Below are 16,792 nucleotides of genomic sequence, written 5' to 3' on the forward strand. Positions count from 1 at the left end.
AGCATAATTAAGCTTGATCCTGTGACTGCTCCCTAGATCTTTCCTGGGTAGCTAGTGGGCTGTGGGAGGGGCAGCAAGTGCGGCCAAAACAAGTGAAACTTGCAACAACATTGTAGATTACCTTGTTTGTCCCTGACTATAAATAAAGCACCAGCTTTGCAGTCTGGATCTGTTCTGTGGCCTCAGCCAGGCACAGAAGATCCACCTAGTCCCAGCTTTTTCTCTTTGTCTATCGTTTCTCCATCCTTCGTCGCCCCCGCTCAGGCTCCCCGAACCCTTGGCTGTGCTGGCGTGGCACACCTTCCCAATGCGTGGTTTCCCGCCCATGGCTCGTAGCCCTCTGGAGTTTAGGGCTACGCTGGCTGAGGGAACACACTGCTGGGCACTGCCAGGCACCGACAGTCACTCAGACAACCCTCAGGTGACCACTCTGTGGGTCTTCCTTCAGTTGCTTCTGTGCACACTGAGCAGCGTTGGCTTTCCAAGGCAGAGTCACAGGAACCAACCTCAGAGAGCCTGATGTACAACACCAACAGCATTGCTCCAAGAGCTGCTCTGCGCCAGCCCCTGCTCTGAGCATGCTCCATGGGACGTCTCAGAATCTGCGCTGCAAGCCTGTGACCCGGGCTGTTATTATGCCCATTTCACAGATGAGGAAGCTGAGGCTCAGTGAACTGGAGCATATTGAATAGTCACAGAATTTCAATTGGGTATTTCCAGCTGTCAAATAGGCCCACCTTTCTGGCCCCGACCCAGGTATTCTCACCCCAGGGCCCCCAGCTGCTCACTGGGTGTGAGTCAGAACCAGGGAGGTTGGCTAGGAGCCTCATCTCTCAGCAATGGAACCAGGCGTCACCTGTGGGCGTTCTGAAAGGTTCTTTGGCTTTGGCCCCGCCCTGGGGGTTCTGGTTGGCCCTGGGCACCTGCACAGGTGATGCCTGGTCCCCGTGAGGAAGCGCTGTCCTCGGGAAAGGCCACTGCCGGGACCCCCCCTGCTGTGACTGAGTGCTCCCGAGGTCGCCTGTCCTCTGGCCGGCTTCCAGAAACACCTTTCCTCCCTCCTTGCGTCACAGACGAGGACGCGCAGGCTCAGGGAGTGAAGTCACCCGAGTCAACAGCGGGTCAGTCTGAGTACGACCCCGCGTCCGCTCTGTCTGGAGCTGCGGCCACATTCCCTCCTGGCCTGTGGATGCAGAGGGCGCTGAGAGGGGAGAAGGCAGGAGTGGAGTCAGAGTTAGGGAGTTTTTGTTTGCTTATTTTAAATGTGTATGTGGCTGTTATTACCCAACAGATGTAACACTATATGTGCGTTCTGCAAACAAGCTAAAAATAACGGGACTTACGGGAAAATGGGGATTTGAGGAAGACCGTGTAAAACCAATGGAACTGGGTAACCAGATCACTTTTAAACATTAACAATCCTGGTGAGCATCCGAGGTGCCGACAGAAGGGCGGCGAGCGACGTGGGCTGGTGACGTCAGGCGGATGCTGACCTGACGCGGGAACTGCCAGCCTCGCTGCTCCGGCGCTTTGGGGCCGGTGTGACGTCACGTGATGTCGGGGTGCCGTGAGCACAGCCCTGCGAGGCCGCACCATCCAGCTGAGGCCCAGAGGCTCCAAAGTGCCCGCGGGCGGGGCGTCTGGAGCAGAGATGCGGCCCAGGGAGGAGCCAGGTCCTGCATGGGACTGAGTGGGACTCGGAGATTTCACGCGCTGCTCCACGCACGTGTCCATAGCTTATTTCTGGAACCCTCCCTTTAACATTTCTGGGCCTCAGTGGCCCTGGGTACAGTCCCCGGGCAGTGGAACTGGACCGGGAGGGGGGCTGCTGTACTTAGTTTTACTCTTTTATGTATTTTTGGAGTCCATCTCAATCCTTTTGAAAACAAGATGAGCTGATTAGCAATAAATAAGAATCATAGCAACAGCCGTTGCTATGGGCCGGGCGGGCACTCCCAGGAGGGGAAAGGGGGCCTGGGGGAGGAGGACGGGGGAGAACTGGGCAGAGGTGAGCAGAGCCCGGCAGGTGCGGAGGAGCGGGGAGGGCCACGCCCCAGAAACCTTCCCTTCACAGGACTCCACACAAACCCGCCCACATCCCCTTTTTCTCAAACCAGACGCGGCCTCCACGTGGGAAGTCTTCAGGGAGCCTGGCTTACTCAGCGTGACAGTCGTCTCTCTTTTTCTGAATGAAGAGAGACAGCCTGTCTGTTTCCACCTGAAGTTCACCCCCACATTCCCAGGGGCCTCGACAGGCACCGGTCCGCCTGGTCTCCCGCCAGGTGAAGGAGCCGCCCCGACTCCGGCTGGGAACACCTGGGACCCGCGGCCCTCCAGGGAGCAGGAGCCAGAGCTCAGGGCACCTGCGGCAGAAAGTGACGTCAGCATCGGGCGGAAGTGGCTCCTGCAGAGACACCCGCTCATCACAGGGGCTCCGCCCTCCCGCCCCCGGGCAGTCAGGGCCAGAGGTGCCTTTGAGTTCCCTGTGTGCTGCCGGGGAGAGATGGGCTCCCTGTGCCAACGGCAATTATTTCATCTCGCTCCAAAAATGAAAGAATTCGCTGCAGCTGCCTCTGAGCAGGAGCGCTGAGAGGTGCACTCAGCGCCTCGTCGCCCCCGCATCCAGGAAGAGGCTTCAAAGAACCGGCTGAAACACGAATTGAGCAACTTTCTAGAAAAATCAGCCTCCGTGAATCACAGCCAGTGGGGTTCCCACATGCCCGAGGTCGCCAGGGGCCCAGGGGGAGGTGCTGAGCTTTAGGAAGCATTTCCAGACGCGGCCCATTGTAACCCTCAGAGCCACACTCCCAGCCAGGTGGTCACGTGAGCCAGTTTACAGACAAAGAAACTGAGGCTCAGGGTCAGGCAGCTGGGTAAGTGGCAGAACTGAAGCCCAAAGTCAGTTCTAACTACTTAAGTCCTGGGCTTTATTTTAGAACTTCTCCTTTCAGAGAGAGAGAGCCCCAGGCCCCCAAATAAGTGTCTGTTGCTTAAGTACAGCTCCACGCCCCGTGTAAGTACAGGTCCACACCCCGTGTAAGTACAGCTCCACACCCCGTGTGAGGACAGCTCCACACCCCGTGTAAGTACAGCTCCACACCCCGTGTAAGTACAGCTCCACACCCCGTGTAAGTACAGCTCCACACCCCGTGTAAGTACAGCTCCACACCCCGTGTAAGTACAGCTCCACACCCCGTGTAAGTACAGCTCCACACCCCGTGTAAGTACAGCTCCACACCCCGTGTAAGGACAGCTCCACACCCCGTGTGAGGACAGCTCCACACCCCGTGTAAGTACAGCTCCACACCCCGTGTAAGTACAGCTCCACACCCCGTGTGAGGACAGCTCCACACCCCGTGTAAGGACAGCTCCACACCCCGTGTAAGTACAGCTCCACACCCCGTGTAAGTACAGCTCTACACCCCATGTAAGTACAGCTCCACACCCCGTGTGAGGACAGCTCCACACCCCGTGTGAGGACAGCTCCACACCCCGTGTGAGGACAGCTCCACGCCCCGTGTAAGGACAGCTCCACACCCCGTGTAAGTACAGCTCCACACTCCGTGTGAGGACAGCTCCACACCCCGTGTAAGCACAGCTCCACACCCCGTGTGAGGACAGCTCCACACCCCGTGTAAGGACAGCTCCACACCCCGTGTAAGTACAGCTCCACGCCCCGTGTCAGGACAGCTCCACGCCCCGTGTAAGTACAGCTCCACACCCCGTGTGAGGACAGCTCCACGCCCCGTGTAAGGACAGCTCCACACCCCGTGTGAGGACAGCTCCACGCCCCGTGTGAGGACAGCTCCACGCCCCGTGTGAGGACAGCTCCACGCCCCGTGTGAGGACAGCTCCACACCCCGTGTAAGTACAGCTCGACACCCCGTGTGAGGACAGCTCCACGCCCCGTGTAAGGACAGCTCCACACCCCGTGTAAGGACAGCTCCACACCCCGTGTGAGGACAGCTCCACGCCCCGTGTAAGTACAGCTCTACACCCCGTGTGAGGACAGCTCCACGCCCCGTGTGAGGACAGCTCCACGCCCCGTGTGAGGACAGCTCCACACCCCGTGTAAGGGCAGCTCCACACCCCATGTAAGGACAGCTCCACACCCCGTGTAAGTTCAGCTCCACGCCCCGTGTAAGGACAGCTCCACGCTCCGTGTAAGGACAGCTCCACACCCCGTGTAAGTACAGCTCCACACCCCGTGTGAGGACAGCTCCATGCCCCGTGTAAGGACAGCTCCACACCCCGTGTAAGGACAGCTCCACACCCAGTGTGAGGACAGCTCCACGCCCCGTGTAAGTACAGCTCTACACCCCGTGTGAGGACAGCTCCACGCCCCGTGTGAGGACAGCTCCACGCCCCGTGTAAGGACAGCTCCACACCCCGTGTAAGTTCAGCTCCACGCCCCGTGTAAGGACAGCTCCACACTCCGTGTAAGGACAGCTCCACTCCCCGTGTAAGTACAGCTCCACACCCCGTGTAAGTACAGCTCCACACCCCGTGTGAGGACAGCTCCACGCCCCGTGTAAGTACAGCTCCACACCCCGTGTAAGGACAGCTCCACACCCCGTGTAAGTACAGCTCCACACCCCGTGTGAGGACAGCTCCACACCCCGTGTAAGTACAGCTCCACACCCCGTGTAAGTACAGCTCCCCAGCTCCACACCCCATGTGAGGACAGCTCCACACCCCGTGTAAGTACAGCTCTACACCCCGTGTAAGTACAGCTCCACACCCCGTGTAAGGACAGCTCCACACCCCGTGTAAGTACAGCTCCACACCCCGTGTAAGGACAGCTCCACACCCCGTGTAAGGACAGCTCCACACCCCGTGTAAGTACAGCTCCACACCCCGTGTAAGTACAGCTCCACACCCCGTGTGAGGACAGCTCCACACCCCGTGTGAGGACAGCTCCACACCCCGTGTGAGAACAGCTCCACACCCCGTGTAAGGACAGCTCCACACCCCGTGTAAGTACAGCTCCACACCCCGTGTAAGGACAGCTCCACACCCCGTGTGAGGACAGCTCCACACCCCGTGTGAGGACAGCTCCACACCCCGTGTGAGTACAGCTCCACACCCCGTGTAAGGACAGCTCCACGCCCCGTGTAAGTACAGCTCCACACCCCGTGTAAGTACAGCTCCACGCCCCGTGTAAGTACAGCTCCACACCCCGTGTAAGGACAGCTCCACACCCCGTGTGAGGACAGCTCCACTCCCCGTGTAAGGACAGCTCCACACCCCGTGTAAGTACAGCTCCACACCCCGTGTAAGTACAGCTCCCCAGCTCCACACCCCGTGTAAGGACAGCTCCACACCCCGTGTAAGTACAGCTCCACACCCCATGTAAGTACAGCTCCACACCCCGTGTAAGGACAGCTCCACACCCCGTGTAAGTACAGCTCCACACCCCGTGTAAGGACAGCTCCACACCCCGTGTAAGTACAGCTCCACACCCCGTGTAAGGACAGCTCCACACCCCGTGTGAGGACAGCTCCACACCCCGTGTGAGTACAGCTCCACACCCCGTGTGAGGACAGCTCCACCCCCCGTGTGAGGACAGCTCCACACCCCGTTTAAGTACAGCTCCACACCCCGTGTAAGGACAGCTCCACACCCCGTGTAAGGACAGCTCCACACCCCGTGTAAGGACAGCTCCACACCCCGTGTAAGTACAGCTCCACACCCCGTGTAAGGACAGCTCCACACCCCGTGTGAGGACAGCTCCACACCCCGTGTGAGGACAGCTCCACACCCCGTTTAAGTACAGCTCCACACCCCGTGTAAGGACAGCTCCACACCCCGTGTAAGGACAGCTCCACACCCCGTGTAAGTACAGCTCCACACCCCGTGTAAGTACAGCTCCACGGCCCGTGTAAGTACAGCTCCACACCCCGTGTAAGTACAGCTCCACGCCCCGTGTAAGTACAGCTCCACACCCCGTGTAAGGACAGCTCCACACCCCGTGTGAGAACAGCTCCACACCCCGTGTAAGGACAGCTCTACACCCCGTGTAAGTACAGCTCCACACCCCGTGTAAGTACAGCTCCCCAGCTCCACACCCCGTGTAAGGACAGCTCCACCCCCCGTGTAAGTACAGCTCCACACCCCGTGTAAGTACAGCTCTACACCCCGTGTAAGGACAGCTCCACGCCCCGTGTAAGTACAGCTCCACACCCCGTGTAAGTACAGCTCCACACCCCATGTAAGTACAGCTCCACACCCCGTGTAAGTACAGCTCCACGCCCCGTGTAAGTACAGCTCCACACCCCGTGTAAGGACAGCTCCACACCCCGTGTGAGAACAGCTCCACACCCCGTGTAAGGACAGCTCCACACCCCGTGTAAGTACAGCTCCACACCCCGTGTAAGTACAGCTCCCCAGCTCCACACCCCGTGTAAGGACAGCTCCACACCCCGTGTAAGTACAGCTCTACACCCCGTTTAAGTACAGCTCCACACCCCGTGTAAGGACAGCTCCACACCCCGTGTAAGTACAGCTCCACACCCCGTGTAAGGACAGCTCCACACCCCGGGTAAGTACAGCTCCACACCCCGTGTAAGGACAGCTCTACACCCCGTGTGAGGACAGCTCCACACCCCGTGTAAGGACAGCTCCACACCCCGTGTAAGGACAGCTCCACACCCCGTGTGAGGACAGCTCCACACCCCGGGTAAGGACAGCTCCACACCCCGTGTGAGGACAGCTCCACACCCCGTGTGAGGACAGCTCCACACCCCGTGTAAGGACAGCTCCACACCCCGTGTAAGGACAGCTCCACACCCCGTGTAAGTACAGCTCCACACCCCGTGTAAGTACAGCTCCACACCCCGTGTAAGTACAGCTCCACGCCCCGTGTAAGTACAGCTCCACACCCCGTGTAAGTACAGCTCCACACCCCGTGTAAGGACAGCTCCACACCCCGTGTAAGAACAGCTCCACACCCCGTGTAAGGACAGCTCCACACCCCGTGTAAGTACAGCTCCACACCCCGTGTAAGTACAGCTCCCCAGCTCCACACCCCGTGTAAGGACAGCTCCACACCCCGTGTAAGTACAGCTCTACACCCCGTGTAAGTACAGCTCCACACCCCGTGTAAGGACAGCTCCACACCCCGTGTAAGTACAGCTCCACACCCCGTGTAAGTACAGCTCCACACCCCGTGTGAGGACAGCTCCACACCCCGTGTGAGGACAGCTCCACACCCCGTGTGAGGACAGCTCCACACCCCGTGTGAGGACAGCTCCACACCCCGTGTGAGGACAGCTCCACACCCCGTGTGAGGACAGCTCCACACCCCGTGTAAGTACAGCTCCACACCCCGTGTAAGGACAGCTCCACACCCCGTGTAAGGACAGCTCCACACCCCGTGTAAGGACAGCTCCACGCCCCGTGTAAGGACAGCTCCACACCCCGTGTAAGTACAGCTCCACACCCCGTGTGAGGACAGCTCCACACCCCGTGTAAGGACAGCTCCACACCCCGTGTGAGGACAGCTCCACACCCCGTGTGAGGACAGCTCCACACCCCGTGTAAGGACAGCTCCACACCCCGTGTAAGTACAGCTCTACACCCCGTGTGAGGACAGCTCCACGCCCCGTGTAAGTACAGCTCCACACCCCGTGTGAGGACAGCTCCACACCCCGTGTAAGTACAGCTCCACACCCCGTGTGAGGACAGCTCCACACCCCGTGTAAGGACAGCTCCACACCCCGTGTAAGGACAGCTCCACACCCCGTGTAAGTACAGCTCCCCAGCTCCACACCCCATGTGAGGACAGCTCCACACCCCATGTGAGGACAGCTCCACACCCCATGTGAGGACAGCTCCACACCCCGTGTAAGTACAGCTCCACACCCCGTGTGAGGACAGCTCCACACCCCATGTAACTACAGCTCCACACCCCGTGTAAGTACAGCTCCACACCCCATGTAAGTACAGCTCCACACCCCGTGTAAGTACAGCTCCACACCCCGTGTAAGGACAGCTCCACGCCCCGTGTAAGTACAGCTCCACGCCCCATGTAAGGACAGCTCCACACCCCGTGTAAGGACAGCTCCACACCCCGTGTAAGTACAGCTCCACGCCCCATGTGAGGACAGCTCCACACCCCGTGTGAGGACAGCTCCACGCTCCGTGTGAGGACAGCTCCACGCCCCGTGTAAGGACAGCTCCACACCCCGTGTAAGTACAGCTCCACGCCCCGTGTGAGGACAGCTCCACACCCCGTGTGAGGACAGCTCCACGCTCCGTGTAAGGACAGCTCCACATCCCGTGTAAGGACAGCTCCACACCCCGTGTAAGTACAGCTCCACGCCCCGTGTAAGTACAGCTCCACACCCCGTGTGAGGACAGCTCCACGCCCCGTGTAAGGACAGCTCCACACCCCGTGTAAGTACAGCTCCACACCCCGTGTAAGGACAGCTCCACGCCCCGTGTAAGTACAGCTCCACACCCCGTGTGAGGACAGCTCCACACCCCGTGTAAGGACAGCTCCACGCCCCGTGTGAGGACAGCTCCACGCCCCGTGTGAGGACAGCTCCACGCTCCGTGTAAGTACAGCTCCACGCCCCGTGTAAGTACAGCTCCACACCCCGTGTGAGGACAGCTCCACGCCCCGTGTAAGTACAGCTCCACACCCCGTGTAAGGACAGCTCCACGCCCCGTGTAAGTACAGCTCCACACCCCGTGTAAGTACAGCTCCACACCCCGTGTAAGGACAGCTCCATGCTCCGTGTAAGTACAGATCCACACCCCATGTAAGTACAGCTCCACGCTCCGTGTAAGTACAGCTCCACGCCCCGTGTAAGGACAGCTCCACGCCCCGTGTAAGTACAGCTCCACGCTCCGTGTAAGTACAGCTCCACGCCCCGTGTAAGGACAGCTCCACGCCCCGTGTAAGGACAGGTCCACACCCCGTGTAAGTACAGCTCCACACCCCGTGTAAGGACAGCTCCACGCCCCGTGTGAGGACAGCTCCACACCCCGTGTAAGTACAGCTCCAAACCCCATGTAAGTACAGCTCCATGCCCCGTGTGAGGGCGGCTCCACGCCCCGTGTGAGGACAGCTCCACGCCCCGGGAGCCTCAGCCTCCCCTTCAGGAAAACCTACGTGGTTATCAGCGCAGAGCAGCCTTCCTCCTCTCCCACTGTTCCTTTTCCCTTCCTGCTCCCGCGTCTCTCTGACAGCTTTCATTGTCTCCCTCCTGAACTACAAACATCCTGCTGGCCCTCTGAACCAGCTCCCTGACCCCGGAGAGCTCGGTGGGCCAGGGAGCGGCTGGCGGAAACAGTGGCCGCTGCCAGTGCTGCCCGAGGCCCCATTGAGAAGAGGGACCAGAAGTGGTCATGTTGGCACGGACTAGGCAGAGGGTTGGGGTTAGCAAGGGTTCCGATTGTGCCTAACGATTAAAGGAAACGAGCTAAGGAGGCGAGAATGTGTGCGAGGGAGTGATTGCAACATGTGATCGTGGGCTTGGAACCTGGTCAGGAGCACTGAAGACAGCGCGGTGGCAACAGAAGTGGTGATTGAATCAACCGGCTATGTATCCCAGTGCTATAGGAGCATTGAACTTGGGGTGACAGAGGGGCCCCAGTGCTATAGGAGCATTGAACTTGGGGTGTCATAGGGGGCCCAGTGCTATAGAAGCATTGAACTTGGGGTGTCAGGGGGTCCCAGAGCTATAGGTGGGGTGTCAGAGGGGCCCCAGTGCTATAGGAGCATTGAACTTGGGGTGTCAGAGGGGCCCCAGTGCTATAGAAGCATTGAACTTGGGGTGTCAGGGGGTCCCAGAGCTATAGGTGGGGTGTCAGAGGGGCCCCAGTGCTATAGGAGCATTGAACTTGGGGTGTCAGAGGGGCCCCAGTGCTATAGGAGCATTGAACTTGGGTTGTCAGAGGGGCCCCACTGCTATAGGAGCATTGAACTTGGGGTGTCAGAGGGGCCCCAGTGCTATAGGAGCATTGAACTTGGGGTGTCAGGGGGGTCCCAGAGCTATAGGAGCATTGAACTTGGGGTGTCAGAGGGGCCCCAGTACTATAGAAGCATTGAACTTGGGGTGTCAGAGGTATGAGCTTGAACCCGGAGGTGGAGAGTAGAGGACAGGGCTGGCAATGGAAGGTGCGGGTGGCGTTGGTGTAATGACAGGACCTGGGGTCTGACTGGGAGAGTGGACGTCGCAGGGGATGAAGGACAGCTCACTGAGGTGAGGAAGTCAGAGAACCAGGATTTGAAAAGCTTATCTCCATGGAGACTGACATCACCAAGAACCACGGCAGAAATGGCACTGGAGAGTGAGCCCAGACCTATGACCATCACAGACGCAGTGGCGTGCTCTGGTCGGGTAGGGGGGGACATGGCCTATCAATGGGACACTCACACCTGGAGGCTTTTGGGAGGAGGGAGGCCAATGGTGTTTAAGGGCACTGAGGAGCCAGGCACACCCACCCCCTGGAGGATGAGAGGGGAGGAGCAGCTGCAGTGGTGAGGACCCAGGGCATGAGGTGGGGCCCAGGGCACGTGCCCCACAGCCCTGGGGCTCAGATGGCCCCGAGGAAGGGCTCCCTGGGGTGGGAGGGCTGGAGATGGGGCCTGGAAAGTGTGCAGAGCTGTTTGGGACTCCAAGGTGGGGGCAGCGGGGGACATGAGCCTGGTGTTCCGGGTGGGGGAAGGATGGAAACAGGTCCCGGTGGTCTCATGGCAGCCGCTGTGTGTTGGTGTGAGGATGCCGTGGGGTCCTGGGCCACAGTAACACTCCGAAAAGCAGGGATGAGGCGGCAGGGAGAGGGCATCCCATCAGGGCATTCAGGGTCCCTGGGGGCTGGGGCTCAGGGGGAGGCTGTTACCTAGAACTTGTTTACCTGGTGCCAAGAACAGTCTAAGCACATCCATCTTTCACGCCTCACAACAACTGCCGGGTGTTATTGTGTGTTATTGTCACCACTCGTGGAGGAGAAACAGGGAGGTGAAGTAACGCTCCCAAGGCCACGTAGGCAGTGAGTGGTGGAGCCCAGATCTGGCCGGAGAGCATCTGCCTGGGGCCCCTGCTCTTGACCACGAGCTGCAATAGCCGACACTCTTCCACGTTGACTGAGCGCCACCTCTGTGCCCATTTCCCTGGGACTGGTTCATCGTTCCCACTCCCGCACCTGGCGGAATGCCAGGCATTTAGGTGTCTGATAAATGTTGGAATGATGAATGATGCATGGGTTGAATTAATAAGCAGATGAAAAAGATAAACCCATCTGACCTTGGGGAAGGACTGAGGTTGGGCTACAGATGAAATAGTCTGTCACGCAAGTAATAAAAACTCGCTGGAAAGCTCACGAAGTACAGCAGGGCGCAGAGAGCCCAGGACAGAGGAGAAGAGAGTCCGGACTAGACCCAAACCCACGGGGGCTGAGCACGTGGAGCGTGGGCACCAGAAGAGCCTGTGGAAATGCTTCGTTAACCGTGGTGTGGGGGCGCGAGTCCACACCCACAGTCACCAGGACACAGCAGGTGATCGAAAACCAGAATACCGGACAACGAAATCCCAGAAGTCTGGGAGTGAACATGGAACATGAATGTTTTTCATCTCATGTGGAGAAGGCATTTATTTCTACATGGAATATAAAGCCTCCAAACATAAAAGACTAATAAATCTGGCCAACTTAAAAACAAGAATCTCAGCATGGAGAAAACTACAGGTAATAAAGATACAGAGTTTCTATGGATCGAGATAACAATAAACAACTTGATTGCAAAATGGACCAAGGACATGACACGGAGTTAACAAGAACGGAAATGTAAATTGCTCTGAAGCATATATAACCCCGGCCTCACTCGTAAGAGAAATGGAATCTGCCTGACGGCAATACTGCGCTTACCTCGCTCCCTGACAAAACACAACCTGTCTGGTGACGTGCAGGGTGGTGAGGCTGGGGAACAGGCGCTTCATACTCAAACGTGTGCGAAATTACACACGTTCAGGGATATTCACTGCAGCGTCTGCAACAGCTGAAGCAGCATCTCCCCTGTCTGAACACATGGTAGGCCACATGGTGCAGCCTGTGGGCCATCACGCCTGTGCATAACGCACCTGTGGGCCATCACGCCTGTGCATAACGCACCTGTGGGCCATCACGCCTGTGCATCACGCACCTGTGGGCCATCACGCCAGTGCATAACCGCACCTGTGGGCCATCACGCCTGTGCATAACTGCACCTGTGGGCCATCACGCCTGTGCATAACGCACCTGTGGGCCATCACGCCTGTGCATAACACACCTGTGGGCCATCACGCCTGTGCATAACGCACCTGTGGGCCATCACGCCTGTGCATAACCGCACCTGTGGGCCATCACGCCTGTGCATAACCGCACCTGTGGGCCATCACGCCTGTGCATAACCGCACCTGTGGGCCATCACGCCTGTGCATAACGCACCTGTGGGCCATCACGCCTGTGCATAAGCGCACCTGTGGGCCATCACGCCTGTGCATAACCGCACCTGTGGGCCATCACGCCTGTGCATAACCGCACCTGTGGGCCATCACGCCTGTGCATAACGCACCTGTGGGCCATCACGCCTGTGCATAACGCACCTGTGGGCCATCACGCCTGTGCATAACACACCTGTGGGCCATCACGCCTGTGCATAACGCACCTGTGGGCCATCACGCCTGTGCATAACCGCACCTGTGGGCCATCACGCCTGTGCATAACGCACCTGTGCACAACCACGCCTGTGCATAATGCACCTGTGGGCCATCACGCCTGTGCATAACACACCTGTGGGCCATCACGCCTGTGCATAACGCACCTGTGGGCCATCACGCCTGTGCATAACCGCACCTGTGGGCCATCACGCCTGTGCATAACCGCACCTGTGGGCCATCACACCTGTGCATAACGCACCTGTGGGCCATCACGCCTGTGCATAACACACCTGTGGGCCATCACGCCTGTGCATAACGCACCTGTGGGCCATCACGCCTGTGCATAACCGCACCTGTGGGCCATCACGCCTGTGCATAACCGCACCTGTGGGCCATCACACCTGTGCATAACCGCACCTGTGGGCCATCACGCCTGTGCATAACACACCTGTGGGCCATCACGCCTGTGCATAACGCACCTGTGGGCCATCACGCCTGTGCATAACCGCACCTGTGGGCCATCACGCCTGTGCATAACCGCACCTGTGGGCCATCACGCCTGTGCATAACTGCACCTGTGAGCCATCACGCCTGTGCATAACTGCACCTGTGGGCCATCACGCCTGTGCATAACGCACCTGTGGGCCATCACGCCAGTGCATACCGCACCTGTGGGCCATCACGCCTGTGCATAACTGCACCTGTGGGCCATCACGCCTGTGCATAATGCACCTGTGGGCCATCACGCCTGTGCATAACCGCACCTGTGGGCCATCACGCCTGTGCATAACTGCACCTGTGGGCCATCACGCCTGTGCCTAACGCACCTGTGGGCCATCACGCCTGTGCATAACCGCACCTGTGGGCCATCACGCCTGTGCATAACTGCACCTGTGCACAACCACGCCTGTGCACCACCAGGCCTACGGGCCACCTGTGCGGCACCTGCTGAGTAGCGAGAGGAAGCTCTGCGGGCGATGGCGTGATGGAGTCCCTCGCCCTCCAGGGTAGAGCACGTGCTAACACCTCTGGCTCAGAGAGGCTGAGGAATGGATGCATGGGGGAGGATACCCAACAAACGGGCAATACCGGCTCCCTCTGCGGAAAAGAAAGGAGGCCCAGGGAACGGGGATGCCGTATGTGTCATGCTGGAGACTACCCAGTGCCCTCAGTATCTTTTGAATTTGCATGTAAATATAGTACTTATTCCAAAAAATAGTGATGATAATTAAAAAGTGCGTCTTTCTGTCCTCAGGTCTGGGAGAAAAAAAATACGCACACCGTTTTACTAGCAGATGGAAGTGGGGTGTCCATGGAGGCGGGCTGGTGGGCGTCTGGGCAGGGGTGTGCTTCTACTTTATCTCAATACACTGACCAGGAGCGGGAACGAGGGCCCGGCCTCCAGCTCAGGGCATGCTCAGCAGCACTTGGGCCTCTCACAGGTTATTTTTTTTCTTTTTTCTGGTTGGAAAGCAGGTGTCTGAAAACTGAAGAGTTCGAAGAGCACTGACGGGCCTGGTGAAGGTCCACGGCTGGTGTGCCAGGGCGTGGCTTCCTACGCGCTGTCCCTCTTTTGTGCCCTGTCCCCTGGTAAAGCAGCTGTGCTTACCCCCATGTGTGCCAGCGGAGAAAGTGACGCTTTTTTGCCAGAGCCGGTGCCAATGCTGGGTGCACTCTGGGCCCTGCGGGTGGGCTTGCCTCCAGCTCCTGGGAAGCCACGTTCATTTCATTGCCATCCTCAGGGCCTCTTTCCCATGGGGCCGCAGGGGTTTCTTTCCTCCTCAGCAAGGGCTGGAGGCCAAGAGCGACCCTGGAGGATGATTGCCGGGGCTGTCACAAGCTGGGCAGCCTTGTTTTCCTACTTCAGACTTTTGAAGATAGATAGATAGATAGATAGATAGATAGATATAGATAGATAGATAGATAAAATAAAAAAATAAAATAAATTGCCATCTTCGCCTGTCACCTCAAATGGAGAAAGGGGCTTTGTAGATTCTTCAAACTGTGAGGTGGTAGGTGAACCAGAGCTTGGGGTTGCGGGGGAGAAGGGGGTTGTGGGTCCAGCGATGGCTGGACTGAAGGTTTGGTGTCTTTGTTTTCCTTACAGCAGGGGTGGGGGAGGTCCGGCCCAAGGGCCGTGTAAGGCCTGCAACATCATTTGGTCTGGCCCTGCCGAGGCATCGGGTGAGTTCATTGTCTGACCAGATATAACAGGCCGCTTTATAATTTATACGGTGTGGATGTTATAAACACCCAATGGCCCTTGGCCGAAAAAAGCTCCCCCACCCCCACCCCGCTTCCTTAAGGTAAGTACGGGTACATTGCAGCTCAGCAGCTGGCAAGACATCGAATGCACTGAACGGCACCCAGAACCCTGCTTTCTTTTCTGAAATACAAGCAGTCGCAGGGAGCTCTTCACTATGGCCTTCCCATATCAACTGGTAGAAACCCAACGGTTAAAATATCATAATTTGAGCTAAAGAAACTTTCACTATTTATTGCCCGGCTCAGCAAAAGGCCTCTATTAACATTTGCTCTCTACTGTTCCTTTAAATATAATACTTGGCACATCGATTCTGTGCTTACTGCCAATTCCCAGGGGCAATGAACCCGATTCTGTGGTTGAGTCTCCTGGTTGTGGTTCATTTATTCACTGTAGTTGTTGTTTTGTTTTTTAACGAACACAAGTTCTAAAATTAACGTAGTCACATGTCAAGTTTCTTTGGTAGTGCATTCTTTCTGTAGTAAGTTAAGTGTTCAAAAAATCCCAATGACCTCAGGATTGAAATTATCTTTAAAAGCAGCCTGTTATATCTGGTCAGACAATTACCTCACCCCGATGCCTTCACAGGCCTAGACCAAATGATGTTGCAGGCCTTATATGGCCCATGGGCCGGACATTCCCCACCCCTGCTGTAAGGAAAACCAGACACCAAAATTCTTCTAAAAATTTTAAGAACCTTCCTTTTCGCATTTAAATCCTTAAACCAAGTGGAATGGCTTTTTGTGAATAATGTGGGGAAGGGTTCCAATTTCAGTTCTTCCCCTTTATGCATTTATAAATTGTTATTGGACAATTTTCTAAATAGTCCCATTGGTCTGAAATGTCACCTACCATGCATCACAGGTCCATGAATGCACGGGTCTTTTGATTGTCCCATTGGTTAGTCTGTCTGTCCTTCCTCAGATTCTTCCCACCTTCACCATCACTATAGGCTTTAGAATACACTGATGCTGTTGGGGGGCAAGTCCCACCCCCCTGACCACATTATCCTTCCATAAGCCTGTCCTGGCTTCTCGATGCCTTTATTCTTTCTCTAATTAGCTTGCCAAGTATCACAAAAACTTGGTATTTTAATTGAAATTGTTTATCTACAGATCAATTCAGGGAGAATTAAAATCTTTTTAATAAATCTTTATAATATTCTAGGAATCTATTTGGGTCTTTGTTCACTAAGTTTTATAATTTTCTGCATATAGGTCTTTTAAAATTTTTCATCAGATTTATTCCTTGGTACCTCAAGTTTTTGCTACTGTAAATGCTGGGTTATTTTTTAAAATTGTTTTCTAAACCATTTATTGAAGATATATAGACATGCGTTTGACTTTAAATTGATCTTACAGCCAAATCTTGTTTCTACTTATTACCTATAGATTTTTTTGAGCTTTTGTGCAGACAATATCTATGAAAAGTGACAATTTTATTCCTTCCCAAACCTTTGATTTGCTTTTTTACTTTCGTATGTTGTCCTTGCTAGAACTCCAGCAGTGCTGAGTGCCAGCAGCCACAGAGGGCATTTTCTGTCTTGTTCCTGGTTTTAAAGGAAACACTTTTTAAGTTTCCCATGGAGAATATTTGTGTAGTTTTTATAGATGCCTTTCATGAGGCAAAAAAAAGCTCATTCTATTTCTAGTTTGGTTTTTATCACAAATGAGTGTAGAATTTTGTCAAAGGCTTCTTTCTCCATCCATTCTATTAACACATTTTTTTCTTCCTTGAATCTATTGTGACAAATGACATTTATACATTTTTCTAAATCACTCTTGCTCTCCTCAATAAACCCAGTTGGGACACAACCTGTTATATATTTTTATATACTGGAATGATATAGTCCTTGAAAGTTGAGAATTCACCTGTTAAACCAAGT

At 56.0% G+C, this 16,792-nt stretch overlaps 1 non-coding gene across 1 annotated transcript; it reads left to right on the plus strand.

Moving 5' to 3' along the window:
* The first annotated feature begins 14,386 nt into the window (after positions 1–14,386).
* Positions 14,387–14,517, plus strand: LOC114226928 (small Cajal body-specific RNA 20). The gene has a single exon (XR_003613040.2). It is a non-coding gene; the product is annotated as a small Cajal body-specific RNA 20 (non-coding RNA).
* Positions 14,518–16,792: the final 2,275 nt, after the last annotated feature.

Source organism: Eptesicus fuscus, chromosome 22 (genome assembly GCF_027574615.1).
Source record: "Eptesicus fuscus isolate TK198812 chromosome 22, DD_ASM_mEF_20220401, whole genome shotgun sequence".
Lineage (NCBI taxonomy): Eukaryota > Metazoa > Chordata > Mammalia > Chiroptera > Vespertilionidae > Eptesicus > Eptesicus fuscus.